This window comes from Meleagris gallopavo, chromosome 2 (assembly GCF_905368555.1).
Source record: "Meleagris gallopavo chromosome 2, MGAL_WU_HG_1.1, whole genome shotgun sequence".
Classification (NCBI taxonomy): domain Eukaryota; kingdom Metazoa; phylum Chordata; class Aves; order Galliformes; family Phasianidae; genus Meleagris; species Meleagris gallopavo.
Window position 1 is genome coordinate 1,306,970 of NC_139405.1, and position 23,354 is coordinate 1,330,323.

Sequence of the window (23,354 nt, forward strand, 5' to 3'; positions counted from 1 at the left end):
AATGTAGCCATACATACAGCTACCCAGATAAATTCATTACTTGACACAGGATGGAAGAGCAAACACCAGCACAAATTTCTTTTCTGCTCATGCATTAACATGTAAGACTCAACCAGATGAAGCATTTGACAAATAATTGGAGGTCCCACAATAGTTCACAGTATCATGAGCCTTGTTGTAATCCATGTTCTTCTCCATCCCTTCTACACCAAATCCCCTTCCCCTTTCTCAGACAGAGGATCTGAACTTCTTTCACATCGTTCCCCAGGTAACTTCTTTGTTATGGTAAACTTGAGGCATGTTTTGTCCTCACTTGAATATTTTAAAATTTCCTATTGTGCCTGGAGCCCTTAGCAGCAAGAAAGAATGATTGACTTTATACATTACCCAAGTATGGAGAGTCTGGATAAGTTTACAAGGTCATATGTTCCTCATGATGTTCTTCCAAACGGCTTCCTAACATACAAGCACACAAATTTACCGGCACACTCTTCATTCTAGGTTGTTTTGTGGTCCACTCTGGGCTCCATAAGGAAGTTCCTTGCACTAAATTTGTCCCTTGAAAATTTTCTGGTTTATCTCCATGTCAGTATCTTATTTTGAACCTATTGAGTTGTATACAAACAAGCTGTCCTCATATAGGATGCACACATCTTAGATTTGGATGGAAGTTCTTCCATGCTGACTGATGTTCTGAAAACATCCAGGTCAGCTGTGCTGACAAATGTATTAAGTATATGGCTGTACTATATCTGGATTACTATCTGCTAGGATGAAGATTAAGATGCAGTTAAGTACCATTATGTATTTCAGTTTAAAAAGTCAAGAAATGTACACAAAATAATACGCATAAAATCAACATTCTGTTGGTCTTAAATGTTAGGAAGGTATCTTTCTTATTTTGTGTCTTTCTGGTATGGAGATTATAGTGGTAAGGAGAAGGGATCCAATTCTTAGCAAATACAATATGACAGGAAGCATTTGTTGCTACTACTGAAATTTGTGCATCCAAACATTCCGTGAAGTCGAATGTAATCTTAGGCTGCCTGCTGCCTTGGAAACTAGTGGTCAGATACTCTCTGCAGTGGGCATAACCAGCTAGAACATTTTGATTAGATGAAATTTCATGGAACTAAAATATTTCACACGCTGGTTTCAGCAAATTTCTTTCAAGGACTGAGAAGGCACTCTTCAAAAAAGTCTGGACACTAGGATGTTTGTGCACAAGATTCAAGTCTCTGTTGGACCAAATGGTCTAGAATTAAATCAATGGCACTTCAGGGCAAAAATAGGCTAGTTAGACTGCTAACAAAAAACAAACTCAACAGATTTTAAAACATTTTTTAGCTGAAAGTTAAATAGACGTGTCTACTTTTGTATGCTGTATGATTCTTTGCTGAAACCAGCAAAGCCTTGAGAATTCAAGTAACATTTGCCCATTTGCCCAGAACTAGTGTACTAGGGCTACAGAAGCTACATCTATTGACAGTTTCATAAAAAGGCTTGTTTACAGAGGGTCTAAAACTACTGAAACATCAGTTAATGAGAGTATTACTTCCTAATATTCTTGCTTTGGAGAAGCAGAAATTCATTTTCCTCAGATTTTAAGGTTACAAGGCTGAACAAAAAGTGTTGTTATTGCAGGATAATGTAATCAAATTAGCAAGGAGAAAGTGTATCAGCATCATTACGTACATTTCCATGTGTCCCGTCTCCATGGGAGCTCAGAAAGAATGCCTAGTGGTGGTCAGGAGGATGAGGAAGGGACAGCCATAAAGAATTTTTCTCTGGGGGGGGATTAATACATAAGGCAGTACAAATAAAGTGAAGATCTGTTCAGTCTTCAGCTGAGTAAGACGTGTAGCAAACTACACAGGTGAGATCAGGAAATGAGGGTTTAAGAGAAAGCCAGAAAGCACATTCAGAGCAATGATCTGGTTTCTGATAGCTGAGTCTAAGGCTTTGAAGGAAAGATAAAAAGAAAAGCATTGATAGGACACCAGACAACGAGTGAGCTAATTAAAATGATCTGTTGTGGAAGGCATCTGCATTCCCTGTTTGTTATCAATTTGTTTAGGCTCCAATTCACCAAGTGTTTCCAAATCTGGATAGATAGCTCTTTCCAATAGTCTAACAAAGCCAAGTTTTACCTCCTGTTATGTTAGCAAGGCTAGATCTTAAAAATGGGAAATGGACTTCTTGCATGGTCTACAAAGCTAAACAGTCATTTAAAAATCATAGAATCATAGAATGGTTTGTGTTGGAAGGGACCTTAAAGATGCCTAATTCTAATCTCCTGTCGTGGGAAGGGTTGTCAACTAATATATGTCAAAAGCAGGTTAGTTTTGTTTTGTCCTGTGATTACCCTGTGAAATGCTCCTTCCAGCCTGCAGAGCTACCACTGCAGCTCCCTGACTCTGGCATAGCCAGGATTCCTGTAATGGGTCAGACTGGAATTGTGATGGCCAGATCCTGCAGATTGCCATGACTCCCCATCAAACTAATGCTCTTCATTAAAAACGTCCTTTCAATCACTCACATTTCTTTGCATACAGAGAGATGAAAACTCCTGAGACTACTCAAGGTCAGCTATGCATGTGGATATCCCTTTCCCATATTTCAAAACTTCGAAATGAGCTCTATTTTTGCTTTTGGGCTTTTACACTACCCAAGAGCAAAGCTGCCCTTTGAAAGTACCAGGCGGGTCACACTTTCCAATAACAGTCATTAGCAGGTATGCCTGGGATTTTGAATTCAGCACATTTGTATGGAAGTCATCCTCTTGTTGTCATTTTACTCCTTACAGATCATCTCAATATCAGGCTCGTAAAACCAGTCTGTTCCAGAAAATAAAAAATACAGATGCATTTCTGAAAAAAAAAAGAAAGAAAGGGAAAAAAAAAAGCCACTGTGCAACAAGCAGTGCTATTACTCTGTGCTCTCTGAGGGCTATGGCCAGTGCAGGGGAGGTTTCACACCTACTCATTCTTTTGTAGTGATCATGTTTTTACAATTTCAAATTTAATACTTTTTCCTAATATATTATACATTACCTCCCATGTATTTAAACTGTACTTAAAAGCATGCTAAGAACTGGTAATTCTTTAATGGTTGTTCACTTACAAGCGATTGTGGGTCATTACACAATCATTTAAAGGGCATTAATGAGAACCATTTAATGGTTTTAGTAGAATATCATTGTAAGGGACAGGGGAAAAGTTACTGGCTGTAAATTTTTATGACCACTTCTTACAAAACGTATTACTTTAAAGATTTATGTATGTAACAATGAGTACAATAAAAGCCATGCTAAAAATAATTTGAAATCAAAGTAATGCATATAGATAAGGTCCTACTTGTGGCAGTTTTGCAAGCAGTCAGTAAGATTTTCCTTTTCTTCTGGATACCTGCCTACTTGCAGTGCAGCTTCAGATTTCTTTATGAAAAGCCATGGAAGAAAAAAAATTTAAAAAATCACTCAGGTCTACACTTTAACAAAGCATACTTTGTCCTTTATGGTTTATATTTTATTTTTACTTTGCATTCATTGTTTTGCATTAAGTCAGACTTCTTTTCTTTTCCATTTTTTCCCTTGGATGCAGCACAATAAGACAGTTTTAACCAGAATATAAGGAGAATTACTCTTACAAAGCATCTTAAACTGGACATTTTGTTGGCTCTTTCGAAATGGAAAATAAAGATGAATTTTGCATGCCAAAATTAAAAGATTGACTATTTCTCCACAGGGAAATTCTTTATTACTATACTAGACCAAAGCATACCTTCAACTACAAAAAATTATTTTGAAAACTATTCATATGGAAGCATTAACCTTATTAAAGTACTTTAATAACAAAACAGTCATCATATTATGCCTGGCTTTGTCCATTTGTAATTCACATGGAATACGTAATGAGGAAGACAATGCCCTTTTTTCCCCAGTATTCTTGCATAAGTAGGAGAATCTTTCTAATTAAAAAGGCAGAGTTAGTACAGCACATGAATTGAACCAAACCATATCTCTAGAAATGCTGATATTTTACTGTTTGCATTAAGTAAGGATTGTATTTCTCTCTGAATCTGGCCCAATACCCATTACCAATAAGATTAAGATTTAAGATAACTTGGTCAAAAGATGGTGAATTATAACTTTTAATTAAAATGTAGAAAACAGTTTCTTTAAAATAAACACAGTAATACTTTCAAGATCATTAATTTTTTATGTAATGAACAACAAGATCAACCTGAATATTTTAAAATGTGACATTATAGAGCCAAGGCAATGATTTCTAGGAAGCTTCCAATGCAACAAATCCAAGCAATGCAGTTAATGTTCTATAGGTTTTTCTGTGTGTGTGTGTGTCTTTGGAAACACTATTGTCCTTCCATGAAGAGTTTTAGCCTTACGCCACCTCTCTAAAATCCACCTTAAGTTCCAACTGAGATGACAAAAATACTGGGGTGAATAAATGGATTCTATTATTCTTGCTATGCTGTCTCCACTTACTATTGTACCGCTTTGTTTTTACTTTGAAATAACTGAAGCAATTCAGGAACTCCGCTGATTTGATTCACTTGTGTGTCTGAAAAGGTATGCACAAAAATACTAGTAAGGATTACCATTATGTGAAATGGTGACACTTTCCTGTTTACTACAGTCTAGCTTTCTACTGATATCTCACTTATTTCTGTGCATCACTGTGTTTTTGCTGCCAGAATTCTGCTTAGTAAAAGAGTACAGGATAACCAGTTTTATTTAAACAAACACTGTAAAAGGTTGGGAGATCAGCACAAAAGGAGTCCAAGTTCCCAGGCAGTTCAGCAAGCAAGGTGTCCCTGTGCAATGGCAAAAGGTGCATCCATACAGCCCAGCCTGCCACTGCCATCTTCTCTTCTCTGGAATTCTGTCAAATAAAATCTTTACTCATACCTGATTGCAGCTTGGTCACAATGCAGGGACTTTGGGGAACAGGATAAGATCAAATTTGCTCTTACCTGCAAACTCAACTAGGATTTAAAACCTGAATTTCTGAAAGCAAAAGGGTGATACACTAAAATCAATGGAGCTCTTCATTCCCTGGTTTTGTGATCCCTCTCATTATTTGCATTTTTCAACTCTCTCCCATTTTATTTTTCACTGGATATTAATCACTGTTAACTGTGTATCCCCACACCAATTCTTCACCTCATCAAAAAACAGCACCTGCATGCAAAGAACAAAATTAGGAGATTCATAAAAACTGAGGAATGAAATGGCACATTGGTTTAGCGTGCCTGTCTTTCACCTCTAGGAATATAGGGTGTGAAAGAGAAGGAAAAAGAAGTAAGAAGAAGTAGAAAGAAGGAACAATAGGGACACAGACAGGAAAAGAAGATAGGAGACGAGGATGAAGATGAGTGAACATACCTGAGAAAGCAAAGGAACAAGCAAGAGATCAGTACATGAAAGAATAAGAATTACACAAAATGATTTTTTTGCACACCTACATACATTTCTGCAGTACAAAAGATTAAAGTAAAGAAAAAGGTGAAGGCAAAGCACCAAAATTGTTCACTATTTTTCCTGTAGCCCCACTGAAAAAATAAAAGGAAATTAAATGCCATAGATACATTAAAAAAATCAAATACTTGATTTACAGTGAGAAAAGCAAATAAACTGAGTTACAATATGAGGTTGCAGAGGTCTCTGAACACTACATAATTTTAATTTGCCGTGTGTGCTGTAGTATCTTGAGTCACTGAGACCCTGTCTCATTGTTCAAGTATTTAACTTGTGCTAAGCACTCCTTCATTTAATCACACCATAACAGTGTGTTCTGTGCAGGCACCTTTACCATCACAATATCGCGAGACCAACTTCCTTATCACAAAACTATGATTTGCAGTAGTTACTGACCTCTTTTTCCTCCCATACACGACAGAGATTCTTTTTCAGACCTTTTAAATTCAATAGTGTTTACTGGTGATCCTTCAAATGCTCATACAGACTCACCAATATGATCTTGAGGTGGGTGGTATCCTAAAAATGGTACGTCAGCGTGCAACGAAAAGGAGAATTTGTTTATGCAGAACATAAACCTAAGTTTAAACATGTTTTAGACCATCAAGAAAACTACTATTCAAAGAGAGAGATCGCAGAATGGTTGGGTTGGAAGAGATCTTAAAACCCACCCAGCCAAACCCCCTGCCATGGGCTGGCTGCCCCCACCAGCTCAGGATGCCCAGGGCTCCATCAAACCTGGCCTCTCTCCAGGTATGGGGCACCCACAGCTCTCTGGGCAGCAGTGCCAGGGCCTGGCCACCCTTTGGACAAAGAATACACTGTAGGATAAGCCTTGGAATTTTTCCTTCAATTTCCTAAACTGGAGATGGTATCTTTTGGTATTAACGTAGAGACATCTGAATGTTGCACTGCAGAGTTGGTGCAGCATGCTTAGGAGCCCCGCTCTGTTGACTTAGGAAAGGGTGCTCTTCTGCTTGATCACAATGTCATTTCTGTATCTGGCTCTGGATTTCAGATGTGCAAATATCCTTCTGCTCCAAAGTGTATTTTCTTCATAAAATGCAGTATTTGAGTTGGTAATACAGGCTCGATGTGAGACAGCCATATAATCTCTACCTGATGGTACTATCATAGTAGAACTGATGGATGTGCTAAATTTTTAGGAATATAGGAGCATATTTTTCACTAAGTACAGCACAAGCAGTGCACTCAACAAAAGTTGGCAAGCAGAAACTCACTAGCTTCAATTGCCTGAGTGCCTGAGTGCCACTGACTCCCTGAATGATTTACCTCCTTGCTTTAGATTCCCCATGTGTAATAGGAGAACAACACTTACCTACTTCACAGCAAGACTCTTGTGAGAACTAATTAATGTTTGTTACACAACACTCTGAATTGTAAAATGCCATTTAAGTAATAAGCATTGCTGCCATTACCATCAGTGTTGTCCTTGGTACCAAAGACACATGAAGTGGGCCTCTGTAAGAGATACTTAATGTGTTACAAACAACACACAAAACAATGGCAAAAGCATCAAATTCTTTTCATTTTCTCAGGAATATCAAGCACTTAGAAATGAAACAAAAGTGGTTGACAATGATCTGCTTGCTGCACAAGTTTCTTTGCCAGGGTCTGAATTTTCTGCCACATTTACTATCACCAGGTAGTGCCTTGTCCCATAAGCAGCTGCTCGAGCTGGGCATCAATGGGAGCCATTGTGCAAGTGCAGTGGGGCCAACTGAAACTGAGATGTTGCATATGTGCAGTTTAATAAGTCTTCTTTTTCTAATTTTGCTTCCTGTGGAACTTCATTTCCTCTTTTAATTTTGTTTTCCCTTTCTAAATAGCAAGGGTAAGGTCATCAACCAATAATGTAATATGCTAGTTAGAAAAGTGCTGGAAAGTACACCCCATGTGATAATAACTACATCTGGTTTTATAATTTCAACATGAATTATACTTCAAAATATATTACAAGCTATTGTTTGCAAATTTGTAAATTTATACAATTATGCATTTGTAAATTGTTTATAAATTACAAGCTATTATTTATTTATTCATAGTGATTGAGAATAAGAAGTATTGAATTATGTCCAAAAGGTAAGGATATGGTCTTATATGTGAAATGTTTCTACAGAATTGGGTTTCTAGAAAACCCCGTTAGTTATAAACCTGGGACAGATGCATGCCTGGTTTGTATGTTGAACTGACCAACTCAGTATGCTTTGAAAAAATATTAGATATGCACCAAGGACTTCTGTTCCGCTGTAAATTTTTCCTCATTAACCTGAAGTTGTTTGAACTTCATTCAGAAATATATTTACATCCAGATCAATGGGAAGCAAGACTATTCAGATAGTGTTCTACACTATATTTTAGTGTCCTAATCCTATTAAGTGCTATGAGATTTATACCATAAAGATCATGTACCATGCTATAATTTACATTTAAAAGTTGGCTTTCAATTGCTTACCCTTGGCCTGTTCTTCCATTATATCCAAATTAATTAATAATATCTATAATCAGTGCTTTCCTATGCTAAAGCAAATAAAGGAGTTGGGGGCAGGAAACAATGATAATAACAAAATTCAAACCTAAATAACAAAAATTCTTCATTATTATAACGTGCTTGAAATAATGGCTGGATACATTCACTAGCTTGATGTAATGCATCTAAGATAGCATGTATGTTAACAGCAAAAACATTATTAATGCATATTCTATATTTTTGACTTCTCAAGTGCCTCAGCAAGAGATCAGGATGGCAGCTCACAGTATGCAAAGTACAGAGGGCTTTAATAAGATCTTGTCTATTAAACCTTCAGTGCTTCTGCAAAAACAGATAAAAACGTAAATAAATTGATATCAGGATGTAAATCAGAGAAACAAAACCTGAGAAAACAGCTCTTGTAAATACGAAGTGGAGGTTATCTTTAAACACTATACTGAAGGATAAAAAATTGTTCATTAATACAGATTTAAGATACTCAAATTTAGATTAGAGGACAACTATGTGCACAAGAAGCAGTGTGTATTTTTTCTTTAATATAATGATGTCGAGGGCTTTCAGATCAATAGGCAAGGATATATGTGTCCCTAGAGCACTCGGGAGCTGACTGCAACACAGGTAACAGCAGCACAGGGCTTGACACCAGACTGCAAGTGAGCAGTAGCCCAAGCAACACGCATCACCAAGAACCACAGCCCAGTTCATTTTGTACTGTCATTCATTCAACTTGTGACTCTGCTACCACTTCTGGGAAAAAGGGAGGAAGAAACAAGGAATGTGAAGGACTAGGAAACCTGCTATGAGACCTACCTAAAGCACACATTTCCAGATTGGGGCCAGGCTGTGATGAGTAGTGTACCTCAGGTAAGACAAGGGGAATGCTACCACTCGGTTGACTTTCAGTAAAAGGCATTGCACAAGCAGGTTCAGATGATTAAGAAGAGAATTTGAACGCATCAATGGGATGCGTTGAAACTAGGCATGTATCCCGTATCTCTAATTCAGGTCCCCTGCCATTGCATATATTTTACCTTTCCAAATAATAGCCTACACATGAGGACTTGTGGGTCCAGAAAGACAGAGGCCACCACAAAACGCAAAATATCGAGCCAATCTGTAGCCAAGGAGATTTCTGCTGCATATGCTATTATTCCTTCCAAAAATGTATGATAAAAAGGTGGAGAGGAAGAAGAGTTAATGCATACAAGCTGACAGGAGCTTTAAAATGTACTGAAGTCACAAGAACAAGCAGGAGGAAGAGCAGGAGTGGCAGAAAGGGACATGGGCTGTGCATTAGACAGAACCTTTCAAACAAAGCATGCCTCATCCCCTTCTGGAAACAAGGGCACTGCAATATGCCTTTACCATACTAAATCTGCATGTACCTTTGACCTATATTTTAAGAGCCATTAAGAGTCCCAAATAAGGACAAATCAAAATGTGGAGAGGATTTTTTGTTGGCGATATTTTTCCCCTCTTCTCTCATGTTAAATTGCACAGCCTCAAACCATTCCTCACACTGCAAATATGTTCAAATGAGACCTTCAAAGACTGGAGGCTGAACTCTCCAGGGTGGACCCTCTTGTCATCATTAGGCTAAGCAGAAAGAGAAAACTGCTGTAAACAACAAGCTTATGAAAGAGAATGTTAAATATCATGCCACCAAGTCATAGGAAACTGAAGCAATCTGATAAGCAAGTCATGGCCATGATAAGCACAGTGTTCTCGTCAAAATATAATGTGGTTTCCTTCTCTTTATTCTTTTCTGCCTACTACTCCTGTATGACAAAAAAAAAAAAAAAAAAGCCAGTAGGAGAAAAAAGTAGGAGAATAAGTAAAAACATACACTGCAAGTTTAGTGGTAAAAAAGAAAACGAGATTTCCAGAAGAAAGCACAGTCCAGTGTTTGTTTTCAAAGACAGAGCTTTTTCTCATGATAAATAATAGGAGTACAGGTACGGCATACCTGCCTGCCTACACATCATCCCCCCTTGCTAAATCATCTGCTACCTGATGATTTAGAGCTGCACATCACTCGTGCCTTAAATGAGCAAACTGATGGCTGGTAAAAGAGTGATCAGGCAGGAGTGAACAATTTGCTTTTTGTTCCCTGTGATTCCAAAGGTGATGTTTGTGTGTTCAAAGTCTGTATCGGGCAGAATAATGCTGCACTGTGCCAGGTGCGCGATAGCTGCACTCACCTCCACTGCATGCACAGTGCTGTGCAGAGAATTCTTCCCAAGTGACGTAGAGCCAAAGTGATAAAACTTCCCAAGTGAATCTCTACAATCATAATTGAGAGAATGTTGTATTTTAACTTCCTAATGACTTTAGCTATGAATATCTTTAACTCTTGAAATTAACAGTAAAATATGTTCATTTAAAAACCAGATGAAAAATAGAATTATTAATAACCTTACTGTTTGCAAAAACGTTGCTTTATGCACAGTATATTTATGAAGAGCAAGTTCCCAAGAGCCTTGTGCTGCTGTTGTAATACTTTTCTTTACAATTGCATACTCTAAACATTAAGTTTGGGCTCAAAGAACTTCTGCCTTCTATGGCACCCCAGACTCATGCCACTGCATCATGTGAAGCCGCGTACATTTAGCCTTGGCTGCCTGCCTGAGCACTGCACTCAGAATGCCACCAGTATTTCTTCTGCTAACACCATCAGTGAAGGAAGGCACAGCAGAAGAGCGCATATTCAATAACATTCAATTCCAAGGACAAACAGATCTGTATGTGAGTTGGGCTGGATTTTGCCTGTGCAGGAAAATGTGCCTCTCAAAGCTGTAACAGACAATTTCTCATGTGAGTTGCACTTAGGTATGGAAAACAAAACTCTCCATTCATGAGCTGCTTGGCAGAAAGAGGGAAACTAAAAGCTGTAAGGACTTTGATTAATTCAGTTTTCATTACAAGTCTCAATTTACAGTAAGACATCTGTGTTGCTCTACTTCTTCAGATATTCCTTCTCAGCACATTCACCAGAATCGTTAATGCTGGCTTAATTCTCTTGGCAGGGCATCACACCACTACGGCTGAAATGAGTCCTAATATTTACAGACCCCCACCTCAACACCAAACACAAATGGAAGAACCTGTTCAGATCAGCACCAAGCTCCCATTGGCACCTTGACCACAGCCACAGAACCTCAGAGATTCTAATAGGATTTGAGGGTAGGGAAAACACCAGTATAGTTAAACACAGTCAGGAGCTGATCTTTATCATGACTCCTGGGTCATGAAAGAAATGCACTTCAAGTTGTTTCAGAAGAATTTTAAACATTAAAAAACTTTACTAAAAGCAGCAATGCTCCCTAGCACACAGACTGGCTTGGAGAGGACCACGATGAAGGCAACCACACAGGAATACAAACAGCCATATAGCAACTTCAACAAATGCTACAACTCTCAAAACTTTTTTTATTTTTTTTTTTTCCTTCTGGATTTGTTGTTATATCGTAGAGCAATAATCTTTAAAGATCTATGAAGATCAGATACCTAGATCCAATGGATATAATTTAGGGCTGAGCTCTTTGATATTCCAACTCAAATGCCAGTCATTTGGAGTTCCTTTTGTCACTGACATCAAAATGTGAGATCTTAAAATGGTAAATGTGAGAAACTATTCCTACACTTGACCATTCACAGTGAACAGCTTGGGGCAGAGCGGCTGGGAAGACGCACAGAGGAAAAGGATCTTGGGGTGTTAGCGGGCAGCCAGCTACACATGAGCCAGAAGCGTGCCCAGGTGGCCAAGAAGGCCAACAGCATCCTGGCTTGTATCAGCAATAGTGCAGCCATCAGGAGCAGGAGGTGGCTGTCCCTCTGCAGTGGCACTGGTGAGGCCGCATCTCGAGTGCTGCGCTCAGTGCTGGGCCCTCACTGCAAGAAAGACATCGAGAGCCTGGAGCATGTCCAGAGAAGGGCAGGGGAGCTGTGAGGGGTCTGGAGCACCAGTGTGATGGGGGGCAGCTGAGGGAACCGGAGCTGTTCAGTCTGGAGAAGAGGAGGCTCAGGGGAGACTTCACCATTCTCTACAATGGTCTGAAAGGAGGTTGTAGTGAGGCGGGGATCCACCTCTTCTCCTAAGTTACTAGACATAGGATGAGAAGTAACGACCTCATGTAGTGACAGGGGAGGTTCAGAATGGATATTTCTTCTCAGATAGAGGCACTGGCACAGGCTTCCCGGGGAGGTGGTAGGGTCACTATCCCTTAGTGTGAAAACGTTCAGAAAACGTGGAGATGTGCACTGAGGGATGTGGTTTAGTGGGTATGGTGGAGATGGGTTGGTGGTTGGAATTGATGATCTTAGTAGTCTTCTCCAACTTAAATGATTCTATGAATTGTTTTTGCAAGAAGTATTTTAATACTGACTTTCACAGGAATAGGTTTAGGTTAATTTTGAAAGCAAATCTGCTGTAAAACCATTTGTCACACTACCAAGCTGCCTTGGGAATGCAGCAGAGGTGTGGTCTGACGGATAACAGAGTTGGAGATAGTGTACCAGGTATTTTCCTTCTGGTTCCTTCCCTATTTTCTGGTCTTGGTTTCAGCCATAAAATTCAAACATATATCAGTGAGAAGACCCCTTGGAAACGTGATCTTGAATGAATGGTTGAAGTGAAACTTTTGCTTAAGCATGTTGCTGGATCACACTCAAATCAAACCCCAGTTCCTTTTGTTTTGACAATTTTGTATTGTAAAATAGAAAACACATACAGTAGAAATGCAATCAAAGTCCTTACTACTTGAGTATCTAGAAGTCTTTCCTGTTTATAAATAGTAAAAATGTATATTTATGTAAAGAGAAACACTGATTTACTAGAACTGATTGCTTCACAGTCTAATTACTTTTCAACTGGCTGTTCCAAATTAAGATGTCATTGATGGCTTTTTGTGATATATTTCATTTTAAGCAAATTTATTCTATAATAGAGCACATCATAATGGAAAGCAGAGTTCCTACTCTTCCCTCCTCTTTGTAGCCTGATATCTTGACAAGTAAATTAAATTTAGCAGTTAAAATGCTTCCATTAGTAATTTTATTAAGTTAATTAAGCAATCTCTCTTTCTGAATTTTAACTACATTCATTCCAGCACAACCTTGATTTTTTTTGCTTTATTGCTTTAAATTCTGTATAATCATGACTGTTTCTGGGACAAACAACTACCTATATAACCATTCTTGAGATTGTGATGAACTCAACTAAGGAAAAATCAGATTTTTTTAATTTTTTTTTTAATACTAAAACCTTATTTTATCTGTAAATTCTGCTTCACAAAGAAAAAAAAAAAAAAAAAAGAAGAAGAAGCAAGTCATTCTACTAAAATCTATGAGTGATTCAAAAGTCTATAGGCCACAGCAGTCATGCAGAAATTACATGTCTAAGGCATTTAAAATGTGTAAGAAACGTCTCAGATACAATGAACATCAGTTGAACCCTCACCTGTGGCTAAAGCCAAGTTCGTAACACTTGGCTCTTGGAAAGTCTACATTTTATAACTAGTGCTTTACCTTTCATTTATCTTTTCCATTTTTAAATGCAGATGAAGAGAGATATAACAAAATATTATAAGAACAACTGTTTTATTTTATATCCGTCCTCTCCAAAATGAAGGGCTAGGAGAAATCTCCAGAGTATTTCAATTGCCTCCAGAAAAAAAAGTCTGGAAAATGTATAACCAAACTAAATTCATATACTGTAAACATGAACTAGTGAAGTGCTTTATTTTTTCAGTCACTACCACTGCAATATGCAAGAAGCCACTTGCAATGTTTTCTAATGGCAAAAATAAAAATAAAAAATAAAAATAAAAAAAAATCGGATTTATTTCATCATTTAGAGGAAGGAGATTCTTCAATAGAGTCAAACATTTAATTTGCCCCAGGACTGGGGCCAAACTAATGATAATGTCCACTTGACATTCCATGGTCTGCTGAAAAGAAGTGTCTACAAAAAGTAAAATACAATTATTTAAACCCAAACACTGCCCAGAAGGAAAGTTGACATTCATTGTATATGACAAGGCCACCCAGGGGCATGGTTCAGCGCAGGCAGATTAACATGTACAGATGTAACAGTGCTCCCTATCACAGCTAAACATGCGTAAGTATAAGGAAGAAACAACAATTGTGAAGGGTGAATTATTTGCTGTACAAAAGATCGGCAGATAGGAGTATTGAAAAAAATTCCTTGAGATAGCAATATAAAATTGGAGAAATGCTACATACCTCATTGATCCAACCTGATCTTAATAAAGGTAGATTAACACCTGCAGACAGTTCATGATGAGCATGCGATGATCTGCAGACAGATGCCCTGAATGGGCAGAGAAAGATGGAGAGAAGTGTGGTTTATGAGTACAGTGGAGAAAAATCACTTCAATGAAGCATCACTGTAAGGGTCACAAGGAAATAAGATGAATCTCTTGACTCTGAAGTGCTCAGACATCAGCTACCCTTCACTACAGAGCTGGTCAGCCCACAGCACATCAGCCATGCATGCTCATGAGTGGTGGTCCAGCTCTCCAGAAACACAATTAGGCACGCATGGTGACACCCAGGTGTTTGGTTACAGCAACAGATAAAACAGGCCAGTGATAATTCTGTTCAGGCCATCTGTGTAGCATCACTCAAGCTTCCTCTTCCTGCACATTACTCATAAGATCTTTCCAGCATGCAGCAAATGTGATAGGAACAAAAGCAGCACACTGGGCCATGGATGTAATTAAACTGGAATTCTAATCTACAGCTATGCATAGATCTATGTCTCAGCTGGGCTGAAGACAAAAATAGTCATAAAAATGACTGTTTCAAGACTTACTCCTACTGTACAGGTGGAGAACTGCCGACTGAGACATTGATCCCACCTCAAGATGCAGTTTCTAAAGCATCAGGTGCCTTTGCTAAGTGTTTTGGCTAAAAGATAGGAATGAGGTCAAAACGACTGGACATTCCAAGTTGGAGGGTGTCAACAAAGTCACTGAGTCTTACTCCTGTTTTTCCATAAAAACAAGAACAACTGCACAGGCTGTGCTTCGTCGTTAGTAATGGTCATAGGATTTGAGATGAAACTTTTCCCAGTGCAAATGATTTTTGCTGGAAGAAAAGCCTCAGACAAAAATTGTCATTGAGAAAATACAAGAAAAAAAGTTCATCCGATTGAGTAGAAACCCTCTTTCCTATTTCTAAGTCAAAAAATTTCTGTGCCCCACAGTTAAAAAGTCAACATAGGGCATTTACAGCAAGTTCTCAGACATAGAGAAATTCAAATAAAAACAGAAAACAAAGCTTGAAGTCTGATTTTCCCATCTCAAGTTACAATTAAGTAGAGTTCTTATATTATTCTTGATACTTCAAAGAAAATAACACTACACATCTCTCAAGTGATGGAAACATATTTCACAAGCAAGAAGTTTGAGTACTTCCATATATCTAGCACTGAAGATTTTGCATGCACCTAGCATGAATATCTTGCTGCGAGCTGATTCAATTTTGTCCTTCCCCAGGCTCCAGACATGGGAGGAATATTGTTTGTTCATTTACTCTTTCTATAACAAAAGTACTGAAGGAAAAATAAGAACAAAAAATATAAAACAAGAGAAACTTTTTCATACAATGAAGTTTTGTGTCTTTAAAAGGGAAAGAATGATTATGTCTCAGTTTGAAAGCAAGGAAATACTGAAATACAAAAGTTCCTGCGGGTATAAATTGCTTAATTCCCCCTTCTTTTTTTTTTTTTTTTTTGTTCGCTTCACAAAATGCTTCTAGAATACCTGAAAAAAAAATAAGATTCCTATATTAACTACATCAGAATGTTTGCACTTCAGAGAACATCTCATGCATGTATGTCAAGTGAATATAGTATTTTTACTACTGGCTCATTCCTGAGCATAGATAGGGATGCAATGAATTTAAAGGTTCTTCCAACTCAAATGACTCTATGATTCTATAATGGTGATGATGAGCTGTAAAGTCAACCTAATGTCAAGGTTATTTCAAAATTCCTTTTGAACAAGCACAATCCTGGTTTTCCTCATTCTTATTAGCCTTTTTCAACTCATGGTAGCTAATCTGAGCAACACAGCTTTGTAGCATTGCACTTTGTTAGCAGCATGGAAATGTGTGAGATAAGTTAAAGCCAGACTCCCTCTGGGTTCGTAAGGTCTGCAAGCATTTCTATTCAGTGTGAATGGAGAATTCCAGACTCTCATCATGTGGACAAGAGCAACTTGCCAAACACTGTCTCAAACAGGAGGGACAAGGTAGAGAATTCCCAACAATTTTAAGATATAAATGTCTCTGATTCTTCCATATGTATTTTAAAGAGTCTACTAAAAGTACAAACACAAACAACCAAGTAAACCAAAATCCCTCACCATTTTGCACATGAAAGTGGAGAGAAACAGTTCAATCACATGTCTTGACTACTGAGCAATATTGGTAACAGTCCCTACTGCTCCCAAAACCCACTCTCCCCTTGCTTTCAGTTGACCCAGGAAGCCTAGTGATTTTTAGCCCAAACAAATGCATTGCTGTTCTCTTAGAATGCAAGCCTTGTATGTTCTTTCATTAAAGGCAGTTTTTAAAAAATTTTGTGAGAGGTAATTCCCGCTGAAAACAAGTCCCTTTTTAACTTCTGTTTTCCTCAGCTCCAGAAGAAGGCTTTTGCAACAAGCCCTAGAAACAAATCTGGAAAGGACGGTGAGAGGTTGGAGAGCCCATGCCTGGGCTCTCAGACAGCCTCAAGTACATTTGTGTTGCCCTTAAGCAGGAGTTTTTCCAAGTTGTTTTTTAACACATCTAATTGCAAGGTTAAGCAATTGCTCCCAGCAGCCTGTTGCCATGCTTAGAACGTTTATATCCCAACTGACAAAGAAAAATAAAATTAAAATCAACCTTGCTAAGGAATTGATTCTTGATTGGATACAGAGTAAAATGATCATCTCCTAAGTTTTTATATTTTAAAACTACTGAAGAGTCCCTCCCAGCCTACCTCCTTCCAAATGAAATGCACACAATTAGTTTTGCTAAGATATATCCTGCTCCCAGCACACCTCATTATGAAGCCCGACAGTATCTGTGTCCACCTGCACCATGCCTTGCACATCTCACTTCAGGGAGCAGGCTGACAGCAGCACTCTGCCTGCACTCTGCAGCTCGGAGACTCATGGTTGGGATCTCTGAATAAGTTTGTCCTCTTTCTCCTCAACAGTCACACAACAGCAGATGCACTCAGCTGTCATCATTAAAGCAGGAACACCAGGTTTCCCCCTCCAGCCCTACAGGAGCCCTGTAACACATAGCATAACTTCTGCACGGTGTCCTTTGGTAATAGGCACAGCATCAATGAGAAGAGCATCGCTAGGGGTTGGTTGTTTTTTTTGGAGAGTCAACTCAGCAACACAACTGCAATGAGCAGTGGAGCAGTGGAGCACTGGAATAGGCTCCCAAGGAAGGTGGTTTTAAACACAGCCATCCCTGGATGTATTTAAAAACCATTTGGATGTGGTGCTCAGGGACATGAGTTAGCAGAAGGTTGTTAGAGTTAGGGTAGTATGTCTAGGTTGCAGTTGGACTTGATGATCTTTAAGGTCTTTTCCAACCTGAGCAATTCTATGATTCTAACGTTTGCTGGAGAAGGTTAAGAACTGAAAAATATAAGCGTTTCTTCTTGTAGCATTTGAATAAGCACAACCTCTAAAGAGCTGAAGACCCAACCTGTCACTGTGTCTCAGAACTCATATGCAATCCAGCACATCCCAGTCAGATTCCTAATACACACACAGCTCTTTATGAGGTCAAAAACAAACCAAATCTTATGTTGGCCGTGGGATTACAGAACCACTTTTCTCCCTAGCTTCAGACTCCCTTTTAATGAGTTACCAATAAAAAAATAATGTTTTTCCTTGCATTTGTTTCTGTTTACAAAAATATACATATTTATCTCAAGGTTTTAACTGACATGCACATAATTTACAAAGCAAAATAAACATAAAGAGCGGGAATCTTCCCTTAACATGCATCATGCTGTGCAACAAATAGGCAATTTTGCAGAGTTCACACGTGAGATATATCAGTAGTATCAGACAGCCTCTCTATTCTCAACTCCTGCTGGACTGCCACAGGTTGTAGGCAGAGGTTCAAGACAAGCAGAAACCAACTGGAGGAATCTGAAAAGTAAACCTAGCTTTCCAGAATTTGATTTGTAGGAGGAAAGCTTTACAGAATTGTATTCAGTATATTATTATTTACTATTCTGAGCTTGAAAGGATGTCCATCCCAGAGAACGCACAACTCGACACAGAGGGAAGACTCAGGAGGCAGAGAGGATTTTCTCTTTTCTTGTTTTCCACTGCTATTCCTGTGCTATAGGAAAGGCCTTGTCAGACGGAGCCTGTAAACACAACAGCAACACAAATAATAACTTAGAAATTAAACAACTTATCTAAGTTACACTTGGTTTGTTATTTAAGATATTCTGAGTTATGGTGAGTGGAAAAGAACCTGAAAACAAAAGTACAGGGGCTAAGAGCACTGCATGCCCTTGCTGTAGCACAAGTCTGGACAGAAATGGCCAAGACAGACGAACTGAGATTTTTTCTGTTTCTAACAGCCTGCAGTGCAACCAGCTGTGCTCTTCAACAAACCTGCTCCTTGCCTGCTCTCATCTCCATGCAAGCTGGGCTATTTGCTAATATTCATCCAACAGGTTGGGCACTCTACTGGTGTGTATAAATTGCAGAGAAAAACTCACTACACCTGTACATGGAGCATCTTTCCTGACATGCCCACAATCAGACCACAGCTGGCAGCTCTGTAGTTCTCCAGGAACTATGTGGGGTGGTGTAATACACAGATGATATCCATTTCACCCAACCTGGAAGCTTGAGACCCTTCAAATTCAGGGGGATGAGTGGCTGGGCTATGAACTGTGAGGGTTTTCCCCAGAAGGCATGTGAGCATTGGAGTTACAGTTCTAATGAAATTATCAGTAGTGATCCTGTAACTGGGAGCTCGCAAGCCCTGTTTAATGAACTCAACAATAACAAAGAAAATAAAAATACTTTAAAAGCTGCAGTAAGAGAAAATGCTTGGTCCGGGTTTCATGTCCGTGATGAAAGGCACAGAGAGAGTAATGCCATTGCATGGCACCACGAACAATGAGGGGCCTGCTGTTCTGTCAGTCCTTCTGTCATTCTTCATTGGAAATGGGGATGCTTCACTCTGCACACATTATGTCTCATGCAACATGTAAAACGCTCCAAAATCTAGTCGTTCTAGTGAGGAAAAGTTTGCAAGGATTTCAACACCTTGATGCTGAAAGGAGCACTCATGCTGCTTTTATCAGCTGGTTGTAGGGGACGACCTTCATGCCCCACCGGGATTTCTACTGACTTTGATCACTGTCCACAGCAGATACGAACCAATAATGTGCAGTAGCTTCAACACCTTTGCACAGGTACTATTTATTGGGTTTGAGGAGTTATTATTATTATTATTTTGTTTACTTTTGGAAGGAAACCATATTTCTTCAAATTTCTGTAGCTAAAGTGCTGCTGCATGCTTCACACAGAAAATATAAACATATGAAAATCCCAGTAGTGCACAAGGTTTTGCAGGTAATTTGTTTTCATCGGGCAGGAAAGCAATGCAGCGGTGCAGAGCTGAAATCTTTACCAGTTGCTGTGTCGTACTGAGACAGCCCAGGGCAGAATACCAGGCACAGCAGAAAGAGAAGGATAATTTCTTGGCCTACTGTTGTGTAATTTAGTAAATGAGACTTTTTTTACCCCCCTAAATGAGACAAAAGATTTGATTTGTTCACCCCAGCGGATAGGGTGAAAATCAAGATAGATCACTTCACCTAGAAACCTTTAATAACAGCACCTCATTCTGGCAGCTTCCGGAAACCTTCTGATGCTCTGTTCGAAGAACATGGGGAAAGTGAGATGGGAGAGACCTCAGATTCCCACTGCCAGCAGGATGGGCAGCACAGAACTACAGAGAAATGCTCCCAAAAAATGCTGGGTCTGGAGCACATCCCCTGCTCCCTGAGGCTGCTCTGCTCTGCTACATCCAAAACCAAACCCATCTTGAGTAAGGAGATTTTGTAGAAAGATAGCCTGTTGGTTACGGGAGAGGGGTTAGCCTTTTTTTTTAGCAGCCAAATAAAGGAATCAGGGTCATATTCAAACAGCAGAGCTGCTGGATGCAGGTTGCACCCTAATAAATTATCATACTGTTCAGCTTTCCCAGTGACAAGTGTAGCTTGTGTTTTAGTCCATGTGCCCAATGCTTACTTTACATGTAGCATCAGCAAGTGAAATATGTGTCTGGGAACAGAGGTTAGCAGGTTGGATGCCACTCGCTTCCACTGTATGCAAAACAGGAATTAGAATATCAAAAAAGGTCCTAGATTTCTACAGCTACCTTATGACAGTTAAAATATTAGGACAAACAAGATGGATGCTTTTTCTAGGATGCCTGCCTCATGTTTATAAACCCTGATAGGAAAGGAGAAGGAAATCATCATCTTCCTCACATTCAACAGGGAACAATATCACATTCTTTCCCTGAAGAAGAAAGCAGACAGACCAACACTGGCCTCTCCTGCAAGGGGGCTTTCCTGTAATAGAGGCACCAAATTTGTGTCCCAGTATAGCTGAGCTGCACAGTGCAGTGGGTTCCGACCGAGCAGCTTTCTGAAGAGCAATGGGAGCACCAGCAGCAACGCCAGATCTAGAAGTCGGAGCAAGGCACTGTCACTGGCAGAGGAAATCCAGTTACACAATGGGTTTTGATCGTTCGTATTTCAGCACAACATAGTAATCAATGTAAATATGATCAGTACAGTCTGGGAGAGCACAGCCAGGCAGCTAAAGGTGACATTGAGGCAAGGTGCATCAAACCTACTGCTGCAAGGTGGCCATGAGGGCAGCACAAAAGATCATCAGCAGCTAAAAGTGTCACCTTCAAGGCAGTTTCCATGGGTCAGAACAAAGTCTGACACTGAAGCATGTGGCTGCTGTTACTGGCTTTGTCCTAAGAATTAAAGATCCTGTCAGCAACAAAACAGGTCAAGTCTTGAAAATGGTTTGGATAACTGTTTGGACATTTCCAGCTCCTTCTGAGAAGGAGAAATGTCACTTAGAAAAAAGAGAGAGAGAGAGAGAGAGAGAGAGAGAGAGAGAGAGAAATAAGAAGAAATAGTTGAAGAGATATTTATGGAAACTTGTCAGGAAAGCAAATTCTGATAACTATTATTAAAAAGAAGACTTATCCACACGTAAGTATAAAAAATCCATATTCAGTAGGTATATGAACACTAGATTTTCTGGAAAAAGATGCAGTTTCCTTAGATTCTCCAAGATTTTGCATGCATGAAGAGTTACAAAAAATATATATTAGACTATCATACTGTTCAATTTTAAATCATATTTTTCTATTTTCTTCTTGTAAATTTATTACAGAGGAAATATAATGCATCAGAGAAGCATAATGCTGTAGTCCAATATGCCCACATCACCATTGTCACGCTGTTGTTGGATCAAAGGAAGCTCAGTTAGAGGAGGACTCGATCACTTGCACATGAAGATGAGAATCATGAAGAAAAAAGATGAAAAAAGTACTTGTCTTTGATGGGCAGAGACTCCAGTTGCAGGGACTGACTTCTGGGTCCTCAGGAGGAACTGACTGAAGGCATTGTTAGAATATTTAGGTCACAGTGAAAGATCTGCTTCTCAGGCAGCAGGCACCGCAGATGGTGGAAGAAGGCTGCAATATGCCACACTTCACAAACTACTCAACCTGTAGTGATGAAAATTATGGCAAAGCACATGATTGAGTAGATGTTCCCAGCTCGGCACTCAGCCCACTTCTCCTAGACATGCCACCAGACTCTCATGGCTAGCAACACTCTCAACTCAAAGTCAGCAGTGGCCTTACAATCCCCAGGCTATGAAAAAGCAAATGGCGCAGCAGGCATTGCAGCAATAGCCAAACGAGTTTCCTGAGCAACATACCTCAACAGAAGTTGGACAACAACTCTGCACTCTTCAAATTCTTAATTACACTATGACCAAATCCCTGGCACATACAGATGAGTGGTTAGGATTTTAAAGAAATCCTAGCTATGTTTTCACAAATTCTCTGCCAAATATCTCCATTGCTCACACAGTTGCCAGTTGTTTCACTGATCTTTGCTTCATTATGGGTACCTCTTTCTGTGCACCTGAGGTACACGAAGCCCCAGGCTCAGCTCTGCTGCCTAGGTCAGTTAGCTGTCCCATACTGCTGCTCTTTCTCTTCCCCAGTTGCTCAGCAGATCATTATCCCAAATCCCTGTTTCTTCCTATCTTCTGCCCGGCACTTTACATTCAAGCATTAATGCGAGGCTTTGTATTCGGGATATATGAAAACAAAAAACAGATGCAGCTTATGATCTCATGATTAAACCAGAGTATATTTCAGACATCCGTATATTGATGAATTTGAAAATACGGTCTACAATTTCAACCAGAACATGACTGTAATTCAAGTGAAATCTTTTTTTTTTTTGTGCTTAGAACCTCCATTCCTCTGAATGCATAAGCTAAGGAATGACTGAACACTATGAAATTTTTCTGTGTGCTCATTCCAGAAACCAAAAAATTGGTTCATTTCAGGGCACCAGATAAAGAGCCAGTTACATGAAAGGTCACTGGTACAACAGATACAATAAAGGAGGTGTCCACACAGATGTAACATAGTTGGAAGAAAGCTTTCAATAAAGAGAAAGGACTTTTACTGTACCTATATAAAAAAAAAAATTATACATGGACACAGAGAAACTTGTTGCAAGATCATGGATATTGGTTTAATGTAATGCAATTACTTTCCACCCTGGGTGATTCTGTGAGTATTTTAAACAGCAGGAGTGAATCCAGAGGAAGGTCGGATGGTTTATTTTTGCTCATTTACTTTACTGCAGGAGGAGAAATTACTATTGGTCTAATTAATGAAATTGAAATAGCTACATCACAAAGAAGATGACAGTTAAAGATCAAAGTGTGACTGAACCTGGAGAAGTCACCTGGGAGCAGATTTACATGCAGGTTCTGAATCAGCCAGATTCAGACAGCAGAAACGCTCTCAGTCCTGGTGCTATTTTTCTCTCCTGATTGGCTTTATGTCTTGAGAGATACACGAACAATGAGAAGCACCAGGCTGGGTCTCAGGGAAATGCTCCCTTCTGGGGCTTACTGTGATTTTTGAAAGTACCTAACTTACTCTGAAATAACAGTAATTTGTTGCCTGTTCATTTTTGAACACCTAATACAAAACCATCTC

At 39.2% G+C, this 23,354-nt stretch overlaps 1 protein-coding gene across 14 annotated transcripts in view; it reads right to left on the reverse strand.

The window, feature by feature from the left end:
* The window catches only part of LOC116216268 (uncharacterized), a 359,292-nt gene that overhangs the window by 224,843 nt on the left and 111,095 nt on the right, over nt 1-23,354 (reverse strand). For 10 of the 14 annotated variants that reach the window (XR_014881790.1, XR_014881786.1, XR_014881791.1 and 7 more), the window contains one exon: nt 14,256-14,343. The exons of the other annotated variants lie outside the window; for them this stretch is intronic. The gene's annotated coding sequence lies outside the window, so the exon portion shown is untranslated. The remainder of the gene's footprint in view (nt 1-14,255; nt 14,344-23,354) is intronic. 14 annotated transcript variants of the gene reach the window in all.